At 35.1% G+C, this 17852-nt stretch overlaps 1 protein-coding gene across 50 annotated transcripts in view; it reads right to left on the bottom strand.

Moving 5' to 3' along the window:
• The window catches only part of sox6 (SRY-box transcription factor 6), a 201027-nt gene extending 194919 nt beyond the window's left edge, over positions 1 to 6108 (bottom strand). For 31 of the 50 annotated variants that reach the window (XM_068222352.2, XM_073906913.1, XM_073906895.1 and 28 more), the window contains exons 1-2: positions 5742 to 6090; positions 3152 to 3261 (exon numbers count right to left, since the gene is read on the bottom strand). The gene's annotated coding sequence lies outside the window, so the exon portion shown is untranslated. 50 annotated transcript variants of the gene reach the window in all.
• Positions 6109 to 17852: the final 11744 nt, after the last annotated feature.

Here is a 17852-nt window from a genome sequence, read left to right as displayed (position 1 = left end):
ACAGAGTCCATATCAAAAGATTTATTCTCATTATTTATTCATGCACCAATTAAAGGTTAAACACGTGCCAAAGCCTGTGTGTCACAGAGCAGCTGTAGCAAGTGAGAGAGAGAAAGAGAGAGAGAGGAGGCCACAACAAGAAGGTTAAGGAAAAAGCAAACTAACTTTGTCTTGAAATGGTTTTGGCCTGGAGACAAGCTCTCCGCAAAAGAGCATGGACTGGCATAAACATTTGTACAAAATTATAAGTGCATTTGGAGACGCATGCAGGAGTCAACCGCCTGCACACGGTTCCCCGCGTTCACTCTCTCCCAGCAAACCCTCCACCCCAGAGCGCGTGTGTGTGTATACGGGCTCCAAACCACTGCATTTTAATTACTGCCAGCAAGCACAGCAAACCCCTTTGAAATGGAAATGGACCCAGAATCTTCCTCTGCGCCGCAGAAATCTTCTTCTGATTTGGAGGAGAAAAAAAAAACAATATGCTACACCAGAGCCTACACCTGATAATTCTGATTATAACCACCAATAAAGCCACTGTCAACATCCTCACGGCTGCTTTAAATCTACATATTCATGTGTGCTTTTAAAACAGCTATAGGAGAGAGAACGAGGGGAAGATATTCAGTAACGTCAAAGGAATATTTGTCACGCACCTAATTTCAAAGAATCGCAGGCTTTGTGTGTCACGCAACTTCAAGTTCAAGACGTTCAGATTTGAGCAATGGTGCAAACTGATGGGATGCATTGAAAAAGCAGCTCCATTATTGTGCTTGCACATCTTGTTATCGGGCAAATGCCGTGAGAAGATGAGCAAAAGAAAGCATTTGGTAATATTTTGGAGTGAAAGGCTTCTATCTTTCCGGTTCATTGTGCAGCATCGGCTGTAGGTGAACATGCGTTTTTCAGTTGTGGGCAAAAAGCATGCCCTTCATTTACAAAGAGTGTCCGAGACATCAAAGGCATCTTCAATTTTTTATCCTCGCATGAGTGTAACGTCTAGACCTGAGATCCTAAAAGGGCCACAAATAAAATCATAAAATGATGTAGGGAAAAAAAGCGCTTTTTTTGTCACAGAAATACACGGCCATACATACTGGCGTTTCACAAGGCCTCCAGAGCTATAGCTTCACTATCTTTTTTTCAGAAGCAAGACTGCAATTTGGGCGTGCTGTTAAGCCACAGATAAGTATAGGTTGGATAATTTGTACTTGCGCTGGAGGAAAGAAATGCTTAAGTCCTAATGGTAAAGGTCCTCACAAAACTATTTATTTACTATCTGTCATTTGATTGTTACAGCTTTGATTTCATTACAGCATGGCCAGGGTCAGCATTCCTGCCTATGTAAATCATTAAATCATACTGAAGCCCTCGAGATCTCAAGCTGTTGTCAGTGTGCCATCTTCATTGATGACAATGGGTCTGTCATTCTGCAGGAATGCAGCGAGAGAACAGCCAATGCATGCACTCAAACCCCAGCATGTGCATAAACACAAACAACTGCAAAAGTGAAAATATATTCATGTCTCATGTACAGACATTCGGGGGGAAAAAAATCAAGAAAACACCACCTTCCTTGCATCTCTCGCTAATTAGAAACCTTAACTTATTATAATTAAAAGTGCAGCAAAGCTTCAATAACACATTCCAGAAACTTGAGAGATTCTGCCACAAAAGGGAAAAAAGCCTTCTAATAAACATGTTGCCATCGGTTTTGATCATTGTTGAAATATTCCACAGCAAATTAGCTAACACTTATAAAGACAGATGTCACAACATGTGCTGCCACATTTCCTCCTCATGCATTCCTCCCCTACGGCTGGCGTGCTGCTTACCTTTACCAGGCCTGCTGTTGTTTACCTCCAGTGTTGTTTATCATTAGGATTCTGCTGGCACTGTTCTAACCTCTCCAATACAAGACACAGTCAGACGAGTGAGAGTGAGACTCACACCTGAGCATCTACCACTACAGTACATCAACATGCTCCTTTCCACTAAACATGTTGCTGCAGACTGACTGAAGCACTGCTACATGATGGGAAAAAATAACTAACTAATTAATTAATTAATTCAATACAAAACAATTTCATAAATTAATTCAATCAAATATTATTTTGAAAGAACTGGTTCTGATAAGAAGTTGAGCATGAACAAATTGTTCGAGATAAAAAAAAACTCTCAAACATTATCCACTATCTTCAAGATATGCATCCACTTAAGATGTATAAATATTATTTTAACATTAAAGATGCATTGCCTTACACAAGTAAGAAAGGATAAGGAAAGACAAACTAGGTAATTAAAAATCTGATTGATTAAGCAAATAGGTGATAAAGGAATTTTAAAAATGACCAAACTCTATAACCCCACTGAAAACACATTAAATATCAAGCTAGCCGGTGGGGAAATTTTATTTCACAAACACTAAAACATATGGCAGACAACCTCTGAAAACAACTGACTGTGGCACATGAAAGAGAATTATTCAAAGTCCAGAGTTTAGGTCCGATAATGCATTCGACTGATGCCAGCTATGCAATTAATGTCCCCAAATAAGCATTAAAAAGTCAATTTATGACAGATATACACATATTAAATTATTATAGCTATATAAATGAGATAAACTGCATGCAGAGAAAGCGAATCTCTCATACCAAAAATATTATAATATGAAACGCTAAGTACCAAATAAAAAACAGAGGTCTGGCTGCTATCATGCATTCTTAAATTTAGGAGAATCCTAAAAAAAATTAAAATAAAATAAATACAAATAAATTAATGCATTTAATCATCAACAATGATTTAACTAATTTGGTGGCATGAAATTACAATCATTCAGTGACTGCTTAAGGTCTAACCTTGACTATCTGCAGTAATGTTTTAACAATGGTTTTAAGATAAATTAAATAAATGCTTCAATTTGAAAAAAAAAAAAATGAAATGATCATTGAATATACTTTTTAAAAAGTTTTACATTTATCCATATCAGCTGTAAAGACTAAATTATTTTTGGGGGGAAAAAACAGCTACAAGTCTTCTTCGCATATTTAAATGCTTCAAATACATTTTCCAGCTGTTAAGTCTCAGAACATTAGATCTATTCAAAGAGAAGCATCGCAGAACAGAATACGGTCCAAATCTCTGAACTTACTGGCACCATAAGCGTTCGTCTGTCGGTATCTGCTCGCCGGATCCAGTTAGGAAACGCTCTTCACTTGCACAAAACCACAAGTTCCTCCCCAAATCCACGGGCAGAAAGTCCTGAAAAGACAACAACAGCAGAGATCGCCATCATCTCAAACGCTTTAATCTCAGTGAAAATGAAAGTGCATGTCTGTGATACCGTTATGAAACTGCGCATGAAATTTAATAAATACTTTTCAAAAGTACTGCTGGAAAATGTAATATTTGCATTAGAATAACATTGTAATAAAACAGCGTTCAAACAACAAGCCGCGTAAATTAAACACGTGAATATATATGTTATACGGTGCGTTTGTGAAGTGTGTTTACAGCTTCAAAAAAAAAGGATTATTACGTTTATACATTTAACACTGTTTTAGTAAATAACACGTTTCATTTATTCTATTTTAGTTTATTTTTCGTTGATTTATCAGAGGTATTTATGATGTGTTTTTCGATGCATGGACATACAGTAGGACATATCAGTAAATACATAAAAGGGATAGTTAACAGACAATCTTTCTCAAAGGCAGTGAATAAGTCTCTCTCTATTGAGTGCCGCATATCCCTGTATAGCAGTCAGGACAATGTGCTGAACCGGCAGTCTAATTATAAATGTTCCATTGGGCTCCTGTGCCATCTTACCTTATGAGGGAACAGCTAACAGCAACTGCTCAAAACAAAATGCCATTACGGGCTCAACTTCACCCCAACAGAGGGACAAGCCAAGGGGATTGTTTTTCAAACACCCCCTCTCACTTAAGACAAGAATGTATTATTAGACACCCGGTTATTCTTACAGACTGGACACAATTTCAGGAGAGAAAACTACCAAAGTTAAGCTGTGTTTAATTAAGGTGTCAAGTTGCGTCCCTTGCGCGAGAACAACAAAGCTTTTGTGTTTCTGCTCCGAGGTTAAAAAAGTAAAAAAGGAGGAGGGTGTTTAGCTTTCTAGCGACGGAAAAGTCTTTAACAATAAGTGATTTACACGCCTTAATTTTTGCACAAATTTAAATGTCCCGTTTGACGTGTCAGAAGGGCTCCAGGAGTTTTTAAACCCTTTAAATTCCGTCATACGTCGGCGTGCTGTGTTATGTTCCTTATTAAAATATTATCGCATCTCACGCAGCAGTCAAAAAGAGCTTATCTGTGTCTGTGAGGGTCTACTTTTGGGAAACACCCATGAGATGATGGGCTATCTGTGTTCCACAGACAGAGTTCACACACTTTGCGTTCCATTTGTCCTCTCAATACCTCATCGCACTGTTTCTTTAAAATCTCACAAAGCATTATTGTTGCTTAAAAAAGGAAATAAAAAATAAAATTGGAATAAACAATAATATTCAGTGTAAATCGAGTAGAATTAATAATTAAATATTAAAATTGATTTAACAATGAAGGCAACATAAAACAACAGTTTGGTTGCTTGGAGTTTTAAACCTTTTCATTTTGTACTAAAATGAATACGCAAAGAAAAAATATAGGCTAAGCGATATAATCCCCAAATGATAAACACGCTTTCGGGAAAAAAAAATTAAATAAGCATTATTTTCCGGAGTTCACTTACTTTCAGTCTGAATGCTGTTAAAAGGCACCGTATTTTCAAGCTGGGAGACTAAAAGGAGTCTTGCTTGTCCAAGTTGCTTATTGTCTCTAATGGATCAGCTTTGGATGAGGACATCATTTTAATTTATGGCTTATGCATTCTTCAAAGGTCAATATGCTTGACCCCGGGCGAAAGTTGAGAAACAATTCCCATGCTCGCAGAGAACTATTTTGCTTTTACGCATATATTTGTTTGTTTGTTTTCATTATAAGCTACCAGCTTAACATTCACATACGGTTAGAAGAATAGTCCGATCATAAATACACAAAGGATTTCAATGTTTAATAGAGAGAAAGTCCAAAAGAAGTCCAGTCGGATTCTTACAGCGCGTCTCCCGTTATTGTCAATGAATAGTACCGCTCTGTGGACACATGTGAAATTACCTCCCGTATAGGTAGTTTATCAGCAGTCCGGATGACAACTACCGGCTGTCTATTAGTCAGAAAAAACAACTAGTTAAATATCTGTATGTTTACGCAATAAAGATCATAAGGACATTGTTAGCAATCAGACCTGCGCATCATTGTTTCCGCTTGGCGCGTGCGTTTGTGAATCTACCACAACAGTTCAGCAGCGGACAATGAAGTACAAACAAAACATTATCACAGCTGAGAATACACACAATAACAACTTCCATACAGCCTTTTTAACTTTTTAATGTTTGTCGTCAATATCTGTTGCAGTTTTTTGGTGAAATAAGCTTTAAATCTCTCTTCTGTCAACCGGAGTCTCACGCGTCACTCTTCGCTGAAAACCGCCGTAAAAACAAAAATCAATCCTGGACATGCAAAACGTTTAAAATATAGTTTGGATTTTACTGTAACGCTTCTGTAAGTTAATGTGAATGTATAAACACACTAGCTGCGGTGTTACGAGGAGAAATGACGGTAAACACAACATGACGGCAAGCCACGAAATCACGGACGACAGGTTACCAATGATAAAAGTTTACCTTGATGTGAGGCAGGGTACCAAAATAAGCCCTCGTCTTCGCCGTATCCCGTGATTGGTTTTAAAACAGGTTAAAAATAATGAACACTGATGTGTAGTAGCAAAGAAAGAAAAAAAAAACTGAAGTGTATCGCTTCCACTGACCGTAGAGGGAATCCCGCTTTGGCTGTATGAAGTTGAACTGTCAAAACTGCTGAGAGCAGTTGTAAGTATATTTATCGCGTTTTCCCTCTCTACTCTAAAACAGAAGCGACAGAAGACGATGGTTACTGCTGTCAATCTTGGCAATCAATGCAAGCGGCCATGTCGCAAGTATTCAAAGCATTTCCCGTCGTGCAACATCAGAAAGTGAGTGGCCAGGGCATTGATCTGAGGAAAGAGGCAGGGCTCCCCCTCCCAGACAACACGAGAGAGAGAGAGAGAGAGAGAGAGAGAGAGAGAGAGAGAGAGAGAGAGAGAGAGAGAGAGAGAGAGAGAGAGAGAGTCTTTAACGGGGTGGAGTAGAATAGTGGAGATTGGGGGGAAAGTCAAAGCTCAGGTAATAGTTTTTTTTAAATCAGGAGCCAGATTAATCTAAATTATATAGGTTATGTTTAGGTTGAATATAGGTTAATATTTAAAATATCGATATTTTTATCATTTGTTTGTATACTGTTAGGTAATATTTAATGTAAAAAACACATTTGCACACATCTACGCGTCATTTGTAAAGGTTATGCGTCATTTAAAAGATTTTTTTGCATTTTAAACACAATCATATTAAGAACTGGCGCAGAAAAAAATGTAGGCTATATAAATAATGCTATAAAATACAATTAAAAATACAGAATTTGGCTAACCTGGCATGAAAGATATTAAATGTATAGGCATTTCTTTTATTGACTTAGCCTACTTTTGAGGATAACTTTGAATAATTAGGCGACGGCAAAGCTCTTACTTTTATTTAGACTTTGTATGTACAAATTAGACCGTATAAAAGGCTACAGACAAACTTCAGTTCTGCTGATAAACATTTGCCCTATTCAAGCATTTAATGGAATTTCACGTTACCTGGGGTAAACCAAACCTCACTTCAGAGGAAAAAAATATATTCCATACATGCTTTCACGCTAAGAAATTAAATAATTGTTTACGCAGTTCGGCTGAAAGAATGCATATTGCGTCCATTCATGCAAAGCGTCTTTGCTTCAAAAATGGTAAAACAATGCTTTACACCTGGAACTAGCTACTGGTGTCAGATTTGTGCCAGCAACCAAAGGCCATCTCAGGTCATTCTACAAAGCCGAATGAAAAATCTGCTGAAACAGTGTAACATTTTGTATGATTGTTCAGTTATTACATCAAATTATTTAATCAATATATCGACAGAGATGGAGCCTCAAGAGCAGCATTTAAACTCTCCACTTCATGTATCTCTCTGAATAAAAAGGTTAATAATTTATATTGTTAATTGTAATTTATCATTTTAAATATATTTATATAACACCTAAAATTGCAATCTAATTTAAATTCACGAAGACAAGCATTATTATTGGATAACACTATTAGAACTCAGGTAAGCGATTTTGAAATATTCTCAATTGTTTTACGGTGTCTGTACTTGATTTATGCGTATTGCCTAAAACATTACATTTAAATAAAATAAAACGCATTTATTTAATAACTCTGTTTGATCCCTTGTTGAGATAGCCTTTCCTTTACACTGATAAAAAATGTTATATAATTAAAATATCCAAAATGTGTGCATGAACAAAAAAATCCCACACTTTTTAGACTATTCACCAGAAATTAAACATTAGGTCATGAGGAGAATACTCGCTCTTAAAATGCCACAGATCAGGTCAGATGAGTTCGAATTTTGAATGTAGCCTACAGCGCACTTTAGGAATGCAGGTTAGCCAAACTATGAAGATTAAAATAAATACAACACTGACAGACTTATGCAGAGATCGAAAACTACACATGTTGTCTTGTTCGATGTGTAATGCGACAGGTGGTAAAACTAAAGCTATTAGTTAAAAATAAAAGTTTAAAATGCGTTTATAATAACTGTCGCACTGCATATAAAACCGCGTGCGCATATGCCAATTTTAAATATTTATTCTGAGCGGAAAACACCAGAAATGCAAGTCGAAAATAAAACAATAGATACATAATGCAATATTGTACTTACAATGATAAGGGCAGATGCTGAAGAAAATGCTGTTTGTTAACTGAAGAGTCACACAGGGCTAAAGAGAGGGGGAGAAAGGGAGGGAGAGAGAGAGAGAGAGAGAGAGAGAGAGAGAGAGAGAGAGAGAGAGAGAGAGAGAGAGAGAGGATTAAGGATGTAGAGGGTATGCCAGAATAGATATCCTTTCACAACATCTCATCACATCTGTTCTGGCTCTTGTCTGTCTTTCATTTTCACATTCCCTTTTTTCCTGAGAAAAATCCTATCCACGCGTCACATCTTCATCCCCAGATTCCATCTACACCAAAGAGAAGATTAATTATTCAAACAAAGCACTGCCTTCAAGGTAATAACGTCACTGCATTGAAACTTTTCTCCTCTGCATCCTATTCCAGCGGACACCCGAAAGTATCTCTTAACAACATTTGAGTCGAAGATTTTTTAGGTTGCTATCATTTTCAAGCCCTGACAATTATTAGCCAACTTTTTAATTCAAAACTCGTTGGAAATTTTAGCTAAATATAGCGAAAAGGTACGGACACCTTTTCTGGCTGCTTATGAGAAATGTCGACGTTCTCACACAAAATGGAAAAAATGTAAACACTTTCAAACTACCTCCGCTCAAAACATTTATAATAAAAAATGAGCCAACAGTATATTCAGACAAGCGTTTCTCTGAAGGTAGGCTAAATACAGGCTGCTTCTCAAACCTTGCCTAGACAGAATTTTTAGGCGCCATGTGAGTATTCACTTTCTAGGTAGGTAGCTCTAATGTTTTGTGAGAAACTTGAGAAGTTTCGCTCGTGTCAGATAGGGTTCATTTATTCATATCTGAGAACGTATTTAGATAAAAAAAAAATCCTACTACTATAACTACATTAAACAAAACGTCTTCCTTTTTTCGGAGCAGAGTAGCGCGCGAAACTGAGGCAGAGCTCGTGCACTCCTGCAGAAGCAGGTACCGTGTCAGGTATAAGGTCCGCTCATCGATGCACAGGGCGAATGCGCCACCCGTCGATTACTTGAGGAATTACAGCTGATGAATTACATGCTAATAAATGCAGTGATTTTTGTCGAGTAGAACGTGTTCTTGAGTCAATTCTTGTTTTAAATTTGAATGCTTAGAAAATGAGCCCAGAAAACAAACTTGTGTTTAATAGACATCTAATAGACATCCAAACGTAGAAAGCTTGGCTAAAACAAGGCTAAACTTGGGCTGTCAGTGAAAATCTAATAGACATCTAAGAATAGCCCAAACTGGACTGGTTGTCAAAAAGACAAATTAGTCAGACTTCATGTGTGTAGTCATTCATTTCTGTTTATTTGATGATTAGGCTAGTTTTGGCCTATTCTTAGACGTCTATTAGATTTTCACTTAATATTTAGGCTTGTTTTAGCCAAGACGGCTATGTTTAGATGTCTATTAGACATCTATTAGACATCTTTTAAAAACAAAAAATGCTGGCTGGGAGCTTCAACAACACTCAAACTTAACAAATTGATTCATTATTGTATGTAGGCCTATTTATTTTTCAAACGAACGCTCGAAATGCAAATGAAAAAATGCAAGTGGCTGCTAGTTCTGGACTTACAATACCAGTCAGCCTTAATTAAAAAGAAATTCTCACTAATGAGTTTCTCCTGCAAATTCGATAAGAGTTGACGTGTAAAAGAGCAAAGCTATTAGAGATGTAATAAAACTTCTTTTTAAAACAAATTCTATTCATGAATAAATTGTATATTTTTTATTAAATCCTTGGTTATTGCTTCTGATGTAGTTTGGCCTTGACAGTGCAAAACAGTCACTCAAATACTTATAGGTTTTAACAAGGACATGATTCATTTTCAGCTCCCTAACAGTGCTCAGGTCTCAACTAATTAGCTCTGAACAAATGTATAAGTCTTCCCCCTCCCCTCCTCTGGTCCCTTTGACAAAATCTTAAAATCACAAGGTCTTTTTTAGACTATGAGGCTGTAATTAAGCAGTTTGTGGGTTCAAGCGAGCGGGTTCAAGCCTGTAGGTCTGGTCTGGACCAATGTTCTGTCCAGCTCGTTAGAGAAAGAGGCAGCATTCATCACATTAGCATATCATGAAATGCTTTGATGCATCGTGAAATTCAAGCCTAGCCTATTAATATTTTAAAAAGGCCTGCATAAAAATCAACATTTTTGTTACATTAAATTAACATGTGTTCTTCTCCAGTTCTGCATGCTTAATTAGGCCGCGCTCTTCTGTCAAAGGAAATATGGAGCCTGCCATATGATTTGCTGTGATTACTTGAGAACTAGCAAACAACACTTCACAAATATATTTGTCTGGTAGATTCGAATGCTTCACGGAGGATGTGCGCGTGAGAGGGCTTTATTAAAAACTCATTTCATACATTTCCATATCTGCAGGAGCCATGCGAATATATGTCTGATGTGTTTAATTAATGAGAGAAACATTTTCAGATGAAATCTACAGAAGTGTGTCTGTGTTGCTCCATGAGACTTAACAGTGCTGGAGGATTCTCTAAAACATCTTCTGTTTAAACATTGTATGAAACAGTCCTGTTGTAGTCTGGAAGGTTGCAGCATCACTTGGGTTTTGTGGGAAAGAAAAAGAGAGAGAGAGAGAGAGAGAGAGAGAGAGAGAGATAGAGAGAGAGAGAGAAAATGACAAACTGCAAACTATTATGTGGCAGGAAACACAGGAAGAGGTATTTAAATGTCAGTGTCTGGAAAACCTTTATGAAGTTTAATTAAATGCAAAAGCACGGTATACTGTATGTACAGCTTTGGAAAAAAATAGACAACTCTTTGTAATTCTCAGCTTCGATTTACAATTTATTGTTCCAAAGCATTGTTAATAGATCATTTCAATGTAGTGATGCCACTGGCCCATGAACATTTCCTGCTTGTTGTCAAACTATTCCATAACTATATCAAGGTGCAAATAGATCCTAACAACATTTAAATATCTATCATAACATTATTTATCATTAACCTTTTGGATTCTCAGAAGCTGTGGAAATTAAAAAAGCAAAACAGGAAATACGTAAGGACCATTGTTATTGTTTACATCTCTCAAAATGAGACAAAACAACAGCACATTAACAATGTTTTTTTTTTAAAGTGTAATATTTAGTAAAATATCTTTTATTTTTTTTCAATCTAAAAAAATTAAAACCTTTAATATTCCGAGCAACAGTCAACTATTACAGAAACAATATAAACAATTAGCCCAGTAGCATGGGTAGACCATCAATATGTAGCATGCACTGCACTTTAACCAATCCATACTTGAAACAATACTGCCTAGAACAACTATGTGGACAACTATTTATTGCACATATCGCCTATTTTAATTTTTTATTTATTTATTTTATTTTATTTTTTTGGGGGGAGTATGTTGTTGTATTTTGCACTATCGTTGTATTTGCACTGTATGTATTTTGCTCTGTCATTGTATTTGCATTATCTTTATTTTGTACTGTCTGGAGCCAGCACCTAAGTTTTTCACTCATGATAGCACACGTGCTGCTGATGATGTGACAATAAAAAAGTAATTTGATTTGAGTAAATTAAGAACATCCAGAGTGGTATCTTAACTGTTTTTCCATAGCTGTATACATAATGCAGGTTGATCAAAAACTATTAAACATGTTAACAATTTTCTCAGAAAACACATTTCTTAGAATGCTGTTTCACCAGATGTCAGTAACAACCAAAGTAATTCATGCATACAAAGGAAACAAAATTAATTAATCTATAAATTAAGTAAAAATAAATAAATAAATACAAATAAAATGACAGAGAAAAAATATTGAACACATGAAGAAAGTGAGGCGTAAAAAGGCCTCGAAAGCCCAGACAGCACCTGAATTCTCTGTTTTCATAAAGCAACCCTCCTCTTACTAAACTAAAGAAATAAAGATCACAGTTCATAGAGATTGACAGAATCATCAAGATCTGAAGACTGTTGAAATAAGGAGGAAATCTTTTAAGTACATTTCAGGATTTCTGTACTTTCTCCTTATGCCATCCCATTTTTATTACTCATAATGCAATTTATTTAGAAAAAAACAGTTTTTACCAAAATCTGGAACAATTTAATGTCAGCAGCACCTTTAGAAATATATTTACCAGGAAAAATCCTGATCTGTTCAATACTTATTTTATCTGCTGTATAATAATACATGCATATGAAAATTAATTTAAACATATAATATATGTATGTATATTATGTTTTACATGATAGAAAACTATGGAACAAAATCAGTGCCAAAAGCATTGAAATAAAAAGCTTGTCGAATGGCACTAACTGAAAAAAATATGTTGAATTAAAGATTGCTTGCATTTTAATGACTTGAATTGCCAGGGTTTGTAATTTTAGGTCCTGAAATTTAACATAGCTGTTTATTTTAATGTGTGAATTTTTCAATTCAAACCACATTTTCAAAGTTAAATTCAATACTTCATATTCAACTTCCAGATTTCACCTCCAAAATGTTCAGTTCTGTTTAAAATACGAGGTGTATTCAAAAGTAATTTTGAAAGCAATTTTCATCTCATTTTAATTCAGTTCAAAAATTTACTTCCAGAATTTCAGTGGCTCAAATTCAGCAGTTAAAATATTCAACATTAGCTCTCAGGTGGAGATGGAGCAATTTAAGAGATCAATCTACAATCTATTGCTTTTCCTGGAGTTTCTGGTTATGTTAAAGTCCAGCACCTAAAATTACAAACCCTGGCAATTAAAGTCATTAAAATGCAAGCAGTTGTTAATTCAATGCATTCATTTTTTTTCAGCTAGTGCTATTCGACAAGCTTTTATTTTAATACTTTTGGCACTGATTTAGTTCCATAGAAAACACAATTTAAGTTTTTCTACATCAAAATGCCACGCTGACAAGTAACTTAAGTTACTAGCAATTTCTGAAATGTTTCTAAACTTTTTTTCAGTGCTAAATGGGTATGTGCATATTTCTCAAATAATGATCTTCAATATAAACACGTTAAAATTTCTTACTCTTCGTATTTAAATGATCCACTGCATCATCATCTTCATCAAGTGCATTTTCAAAAACAAAGTTTGGCCTTACAAAAAAAATTTCGAAACCAAAACATCATATTTAAACTGGTGAATTCATTTCATATTTCAAAATACATATTATATAATAATTTACTTACCCTCATGGCAGTCAAATTCTTTCTTTTGTGGATCTGTGGACGATATTTCAAAACTAAATGTGTTCAAGCATCACTGAATCCAATGATTACTTTTATATTAAGTAATAAAACATAATAATGGAAAAAACAAGTGTTATTGTAGTGTGTTAAATGTGTAATTCTAGCCAAAAAATAATAGTTTTATTTCATGATTGAGTTGTGAAACCAAAATGTTTTGTAAGAGCAGTGGCATTAAAAGTTTTCTTATAACAAAAAAGATCTTCATAGCAACATTTTAATGCCCTCAAAAAACGGTATGTTTTGTTCTGTTAGAATAACATATTTGTACTATCACAAAGCAATAGAATAATAGCAAATTGCTATCAGATTGCTGAAAAAGCACTCATTGTGTATCAAACATGTTCCATGAGGCCAAACATAAACATTTTTGTCACTTCAGTTAAAGATCAGAGCACTTGAACTTTCACAGCTCCAAAATAAAGCAAGGCTCCTTATAAGAAAGAACAACCAAGGAAACGTTGCACTTTTACAGTAAAGTTATGTAATTAATACATGCTTCATTTGCATACATGCAAATCATCTTGGTCCCATTTGGCTGTGCAAAGTGGGACGCTCTGTTCTCATTTGCTGACCTAAATATCACTTGTCACTCTAGATTTCATCAAAGTTTTTATTAGTATTATCATTTATATTTCCTTTTAAGTTAACCAGAAACACTTGATTAATTAAGTGTATAAATGAAAGAAAGCTACATGCTCTTAATGATTGAGAGCCTCAGCTTCTTTATGTTTTCACTCTAGGATGGTTTATGAATATGTTCCTTCCAATTAGTGTAAATCTACATAAATGCAAATGTAAATGACGAAGTCCCAGATCCCCTGTCGAGACTTTCGAATTTGATTTGACTTTGATCAGACACCAATGGTGCAAGACTCCCGTCCAAGTTTTACATTGGGACAAATCAGTTCGCCCTGCGATTCTGGTCTGACAGATGTAGATTGAAAGGTTCGGGGTTCAAACAGTGTCTTCTACCATCGAAAAAAAGAGAGTTAATGGTCATTTGTAAATAATAAATGTTAAATTTGACATGTCTAATTCAATGATAAATATAGCAGACAATCACAAAACAAAAGCTTCTAGTTCACTCCAAAATGGACAGTTGGTCATTTACTCCTTACATTTATGTCATTTTAAAAAGTTTGTACTTAAAGATCTATATTGGCATCTTATAGCTATAAATTAGTGGCTAAAGAGGCTTATATTACTACCTAAAAAGTACAAAATTTTACCTTTTGATATAGTACCCCCTTAATGATTTTTTTCTGAGAGTTAAGAAATCAAATTAACAACTCAAATTAAGTTCTTTCATAAAATCTAAGACTTTGGTCTCTGTTTTTGGTCTATTCACTCTGACTTCGTCTTGCTCCTGGCTTCCTGTTAAGATTAGAAGTGATTTTAAACTTTTGATGATTGCATTTAATGCCGTTAATAACCTTCCACCTTCTTATTAATGCAAAATTTTGCACATTCACAAACCCAGCTTTGCGATCTGCTGGTCAACTTTGTCCTAAACTTTGGAAAACCATTCCTACTGAGCTTTGTACAATTACTGACCTGCTACTTTTTAAAGCCAAGCTTAAAACTTATTGTTTAAATTGGCTTTTAATGCATAGCGCTGACATTTTTCTCTGTTTTAATCTTTGGTGTATTTTATTAATATTTCTTGTATTGTTTTGCATTGTCTGCTTTTAAGTTGTGTTGTATTATTTGTTTTTAACAGTGTAAAGCACTTTGGTTGTTGTAAGGTGCTATATAGTATAAATAAAGGTTGATTTATTAATTGATTCTTTAAAATGCTCATAAATAAATAAACAAATAATAGGGCTGGGTGATTAATCTAAAAGTAATCAAAATCGGCATTCAGAACCTATAATCCATCTAATTTTTCCAGGTCAATTTTTTTTAATTACTTTCCCTACCGCGTGTGGAGTCACGTGACCTCGCTCTGTTAAGGCTGATTTACACTTCGGTGTCAAACGCACGCGTATGATCAAGCGCAATATTATTTACAGGATATGCAAAAGTTATTTTATTTAGAAGAGATTATTTTCTACTTTTAATATGAAAATAATAATTTTTTTGCCCAAAAGTGATAGTTATTTATTTTACTTTTTAAAAAATAAATTATAATAATTTTTAAAATTATAATATTTAAATAATTATATTATATAATATTTATATAAATTATAATTTATATAAATTATAATAAATAATATTGATCATGGCACACAAGCTGCTGATGATGGGACAATAAAAGTGATTTGAACTTGTCGGTGAACTGTGAGGGCAAAAAACTAAATAAATAAACAAAATAATGGTTTATTAATCGTAATCAAGTTAAATTAACCGAGATTTAGATTTTTGGTCAAAACGCCCAGCCCCAACAAATAATTCAATAAATCGTATTTGAGTGATTTAATTAAAGTGTTCTAAAAAGACACAAAAAGGTCACTTAACTTTAAATATAAGCACTGACCACTGAACACCATTTACAGCATACAAATTTGTCACAAAAGTTCAAACAAGCTTACTTGCATGGTGCACAAAAACCTTCCATTGCAATTCATTCTTGCACATCATACAGCATGTTTGAGTTACTGCAGGAACCAAGTTTGTTCTCGCATATCAAGCAGGAATGGTTTATGCATGCATGTTATGCATGTTTACAAACCAGGTTTATGGTGTATTGATCACATCTGTCTTTCTGTCTGTCTGTCTGTCTGTCTATCTGTCTATCTGTCTATCTATCTATCTATCTATCTATCTATCTATCTATCTATCTATCTATCTATCTATCTATCTATCTATCTGTCTGTCTGTCTGTCTACCTCTCTCCCTACCTGTCCGTCCGTCCGTATATCCATCTATCTATATATACTGTAAATACATACAGTGCCTATAGAAAACCATCATACCCCTTTGAAATAATTACTTTATTTGTCATACAGCCTGAAATCTAATCACATTTCAAATAACTTCCAGCCTTTGAAATGTATTTGTAGCCTGTGATTTGTAGTGTGAGTAAAGGTACAGATTTTCACAAGGTATCATGATTTTCTATAGATACTGTATATATGTATATATCAAACTATGCAATAAATTACATGAAAATAAAAGCCTAGATGAAATCTGCTAATTGTATGGCATGGCTGTCTCTTTAGATGACTCTTTAGATGATTTATCTGCTTTACAATTTATTATTAGATTTTTTTATTTATTTATTTATTTTTTTGCTGTTTTCACAAACTTCAAAGTTTTGAGTGAACAGACTTTCAATGGAGATTAAAAACATCTCAATTTGTGGAGAGGAAAAAACATCTGATCTGTTCAGAACAACAAGAAGATGAATAAATGATGACAGGATTTCCACTTCAGGCTGAACAAGCACTTTAATTGTGCGTTTCAATCTATACCGATACTCCTGAAGTTACCTTTAAAGTAAGGGCTTTTAACATTGACCCTGGAAGACAATTTTCAATGCAGCAATCCACGGTCTTTGTTAATGGAGGGTAAATATGCACATGAACTTCCCATCCCATCTGAAAAGCCCCTTAAGAAAAATGTACTGCCGAGCTGGTGCACAACACTAGAAGCTTTAGGTGAGCCTCATTAAATGGTTTCATCAATGATTAATTGGCAGGTTTCGCAAACACAGCAAGAAAAATCCAAGCCAAAGTGTTGTGTTTTTCTGCCTTGAGACAGTGCTTGCTTTAATTTGATGTGAGAGGTAAAGCAAAAAAGGCTTCCTGAAGTTAAAAGAACGGTTGGATCAACCGAAAGGCCCAAGGACATTTACCTCATTTATGTTTACAAAAAGCCCAATTCACTGTAGGTATTGTAAATGCGGGGCATTTAGGGAAAATGCTTCATTGCTTTGTTGCGCATGCAGAGGAAATCGTTTGTCTGGAACGCTTGCTTTTGCTCTCTCATCTTGTTCAGCTTGTTCGATTCCGAAATCCAAGACGTTTGTCTTAGAGAATAATAACATCTTTATTGTTGTCGAGAACAAACAAAGAAGGCTTGACACTTTTGACGGTGAGTAAATCTTCACTCTGCAGTACAACTGAAGCTGTGGCAAAACTCAGAGGTATTATTCCCCTACGTTCTCTTCCAGTTTTCTCTATTCTTCTGTTAGATATGCAGGAATGTGTATAAAAGAACACTGAATGATGTTGAGCCGACCTCCTCAATTATTCAGCATCTCTCTCTCAAAATATAGATAGTAAATCAATGGTGATAAAAGAGCATAAGATACCATTTTGGATTCAAAGTACCTTTTGTATTAGAATCTCAGGCTCCCTTAGGTGAATGCATAAGTCAGACGCAGACGTTATGAGGATCCCCGCAGTGTTGGGAATGCCGTGTCGAGACAACACAAAGTCTTAAAACATGGTAATTGTGTGCCTTTGAATTATTAGCAGCCGAAGAGACGTGCATGGATCCAGGGAAGGGGTGAATTTGTGATTTCACTGCTCAACATTGTTGGAAGAAGCGTACAAGTGAGATTCTAGCGAATCTGTGGTGGCCTCTGCTCCTGTACATTCTTACAGGTTTGATAAACTTCCGGTGAAAGCTTAATGTGACTATTTTCTATTTCATATGATTCTTTTTACAGCATTGATGTTGTAATGTAATCACAATACATTCACTTAAATAGACTTAAGCAATCATTCAGTTGTTCAAGCGTAAAACCAGATGAAAGAC

This window comes from Danio rerio, chromosome 7 (genome assembly GCF_049306965.1).
Source record: "Danio rerio strain Tuebingen ecotype United States chromosome 7, GRCz12tu, whole genome shotgun sequence".
Classification (NCBI taxonomy): Eukaryota; Metazoa; Chordata; class Actinopteri; order Cypriniformes; family Danionidae; genus Danio; species Danio rerio.
The sequence above is the reverse complement of the archived record's forward strand: the minus strand, read 5'-3'. Positions and strand labels throughout refer to the sequence as shown.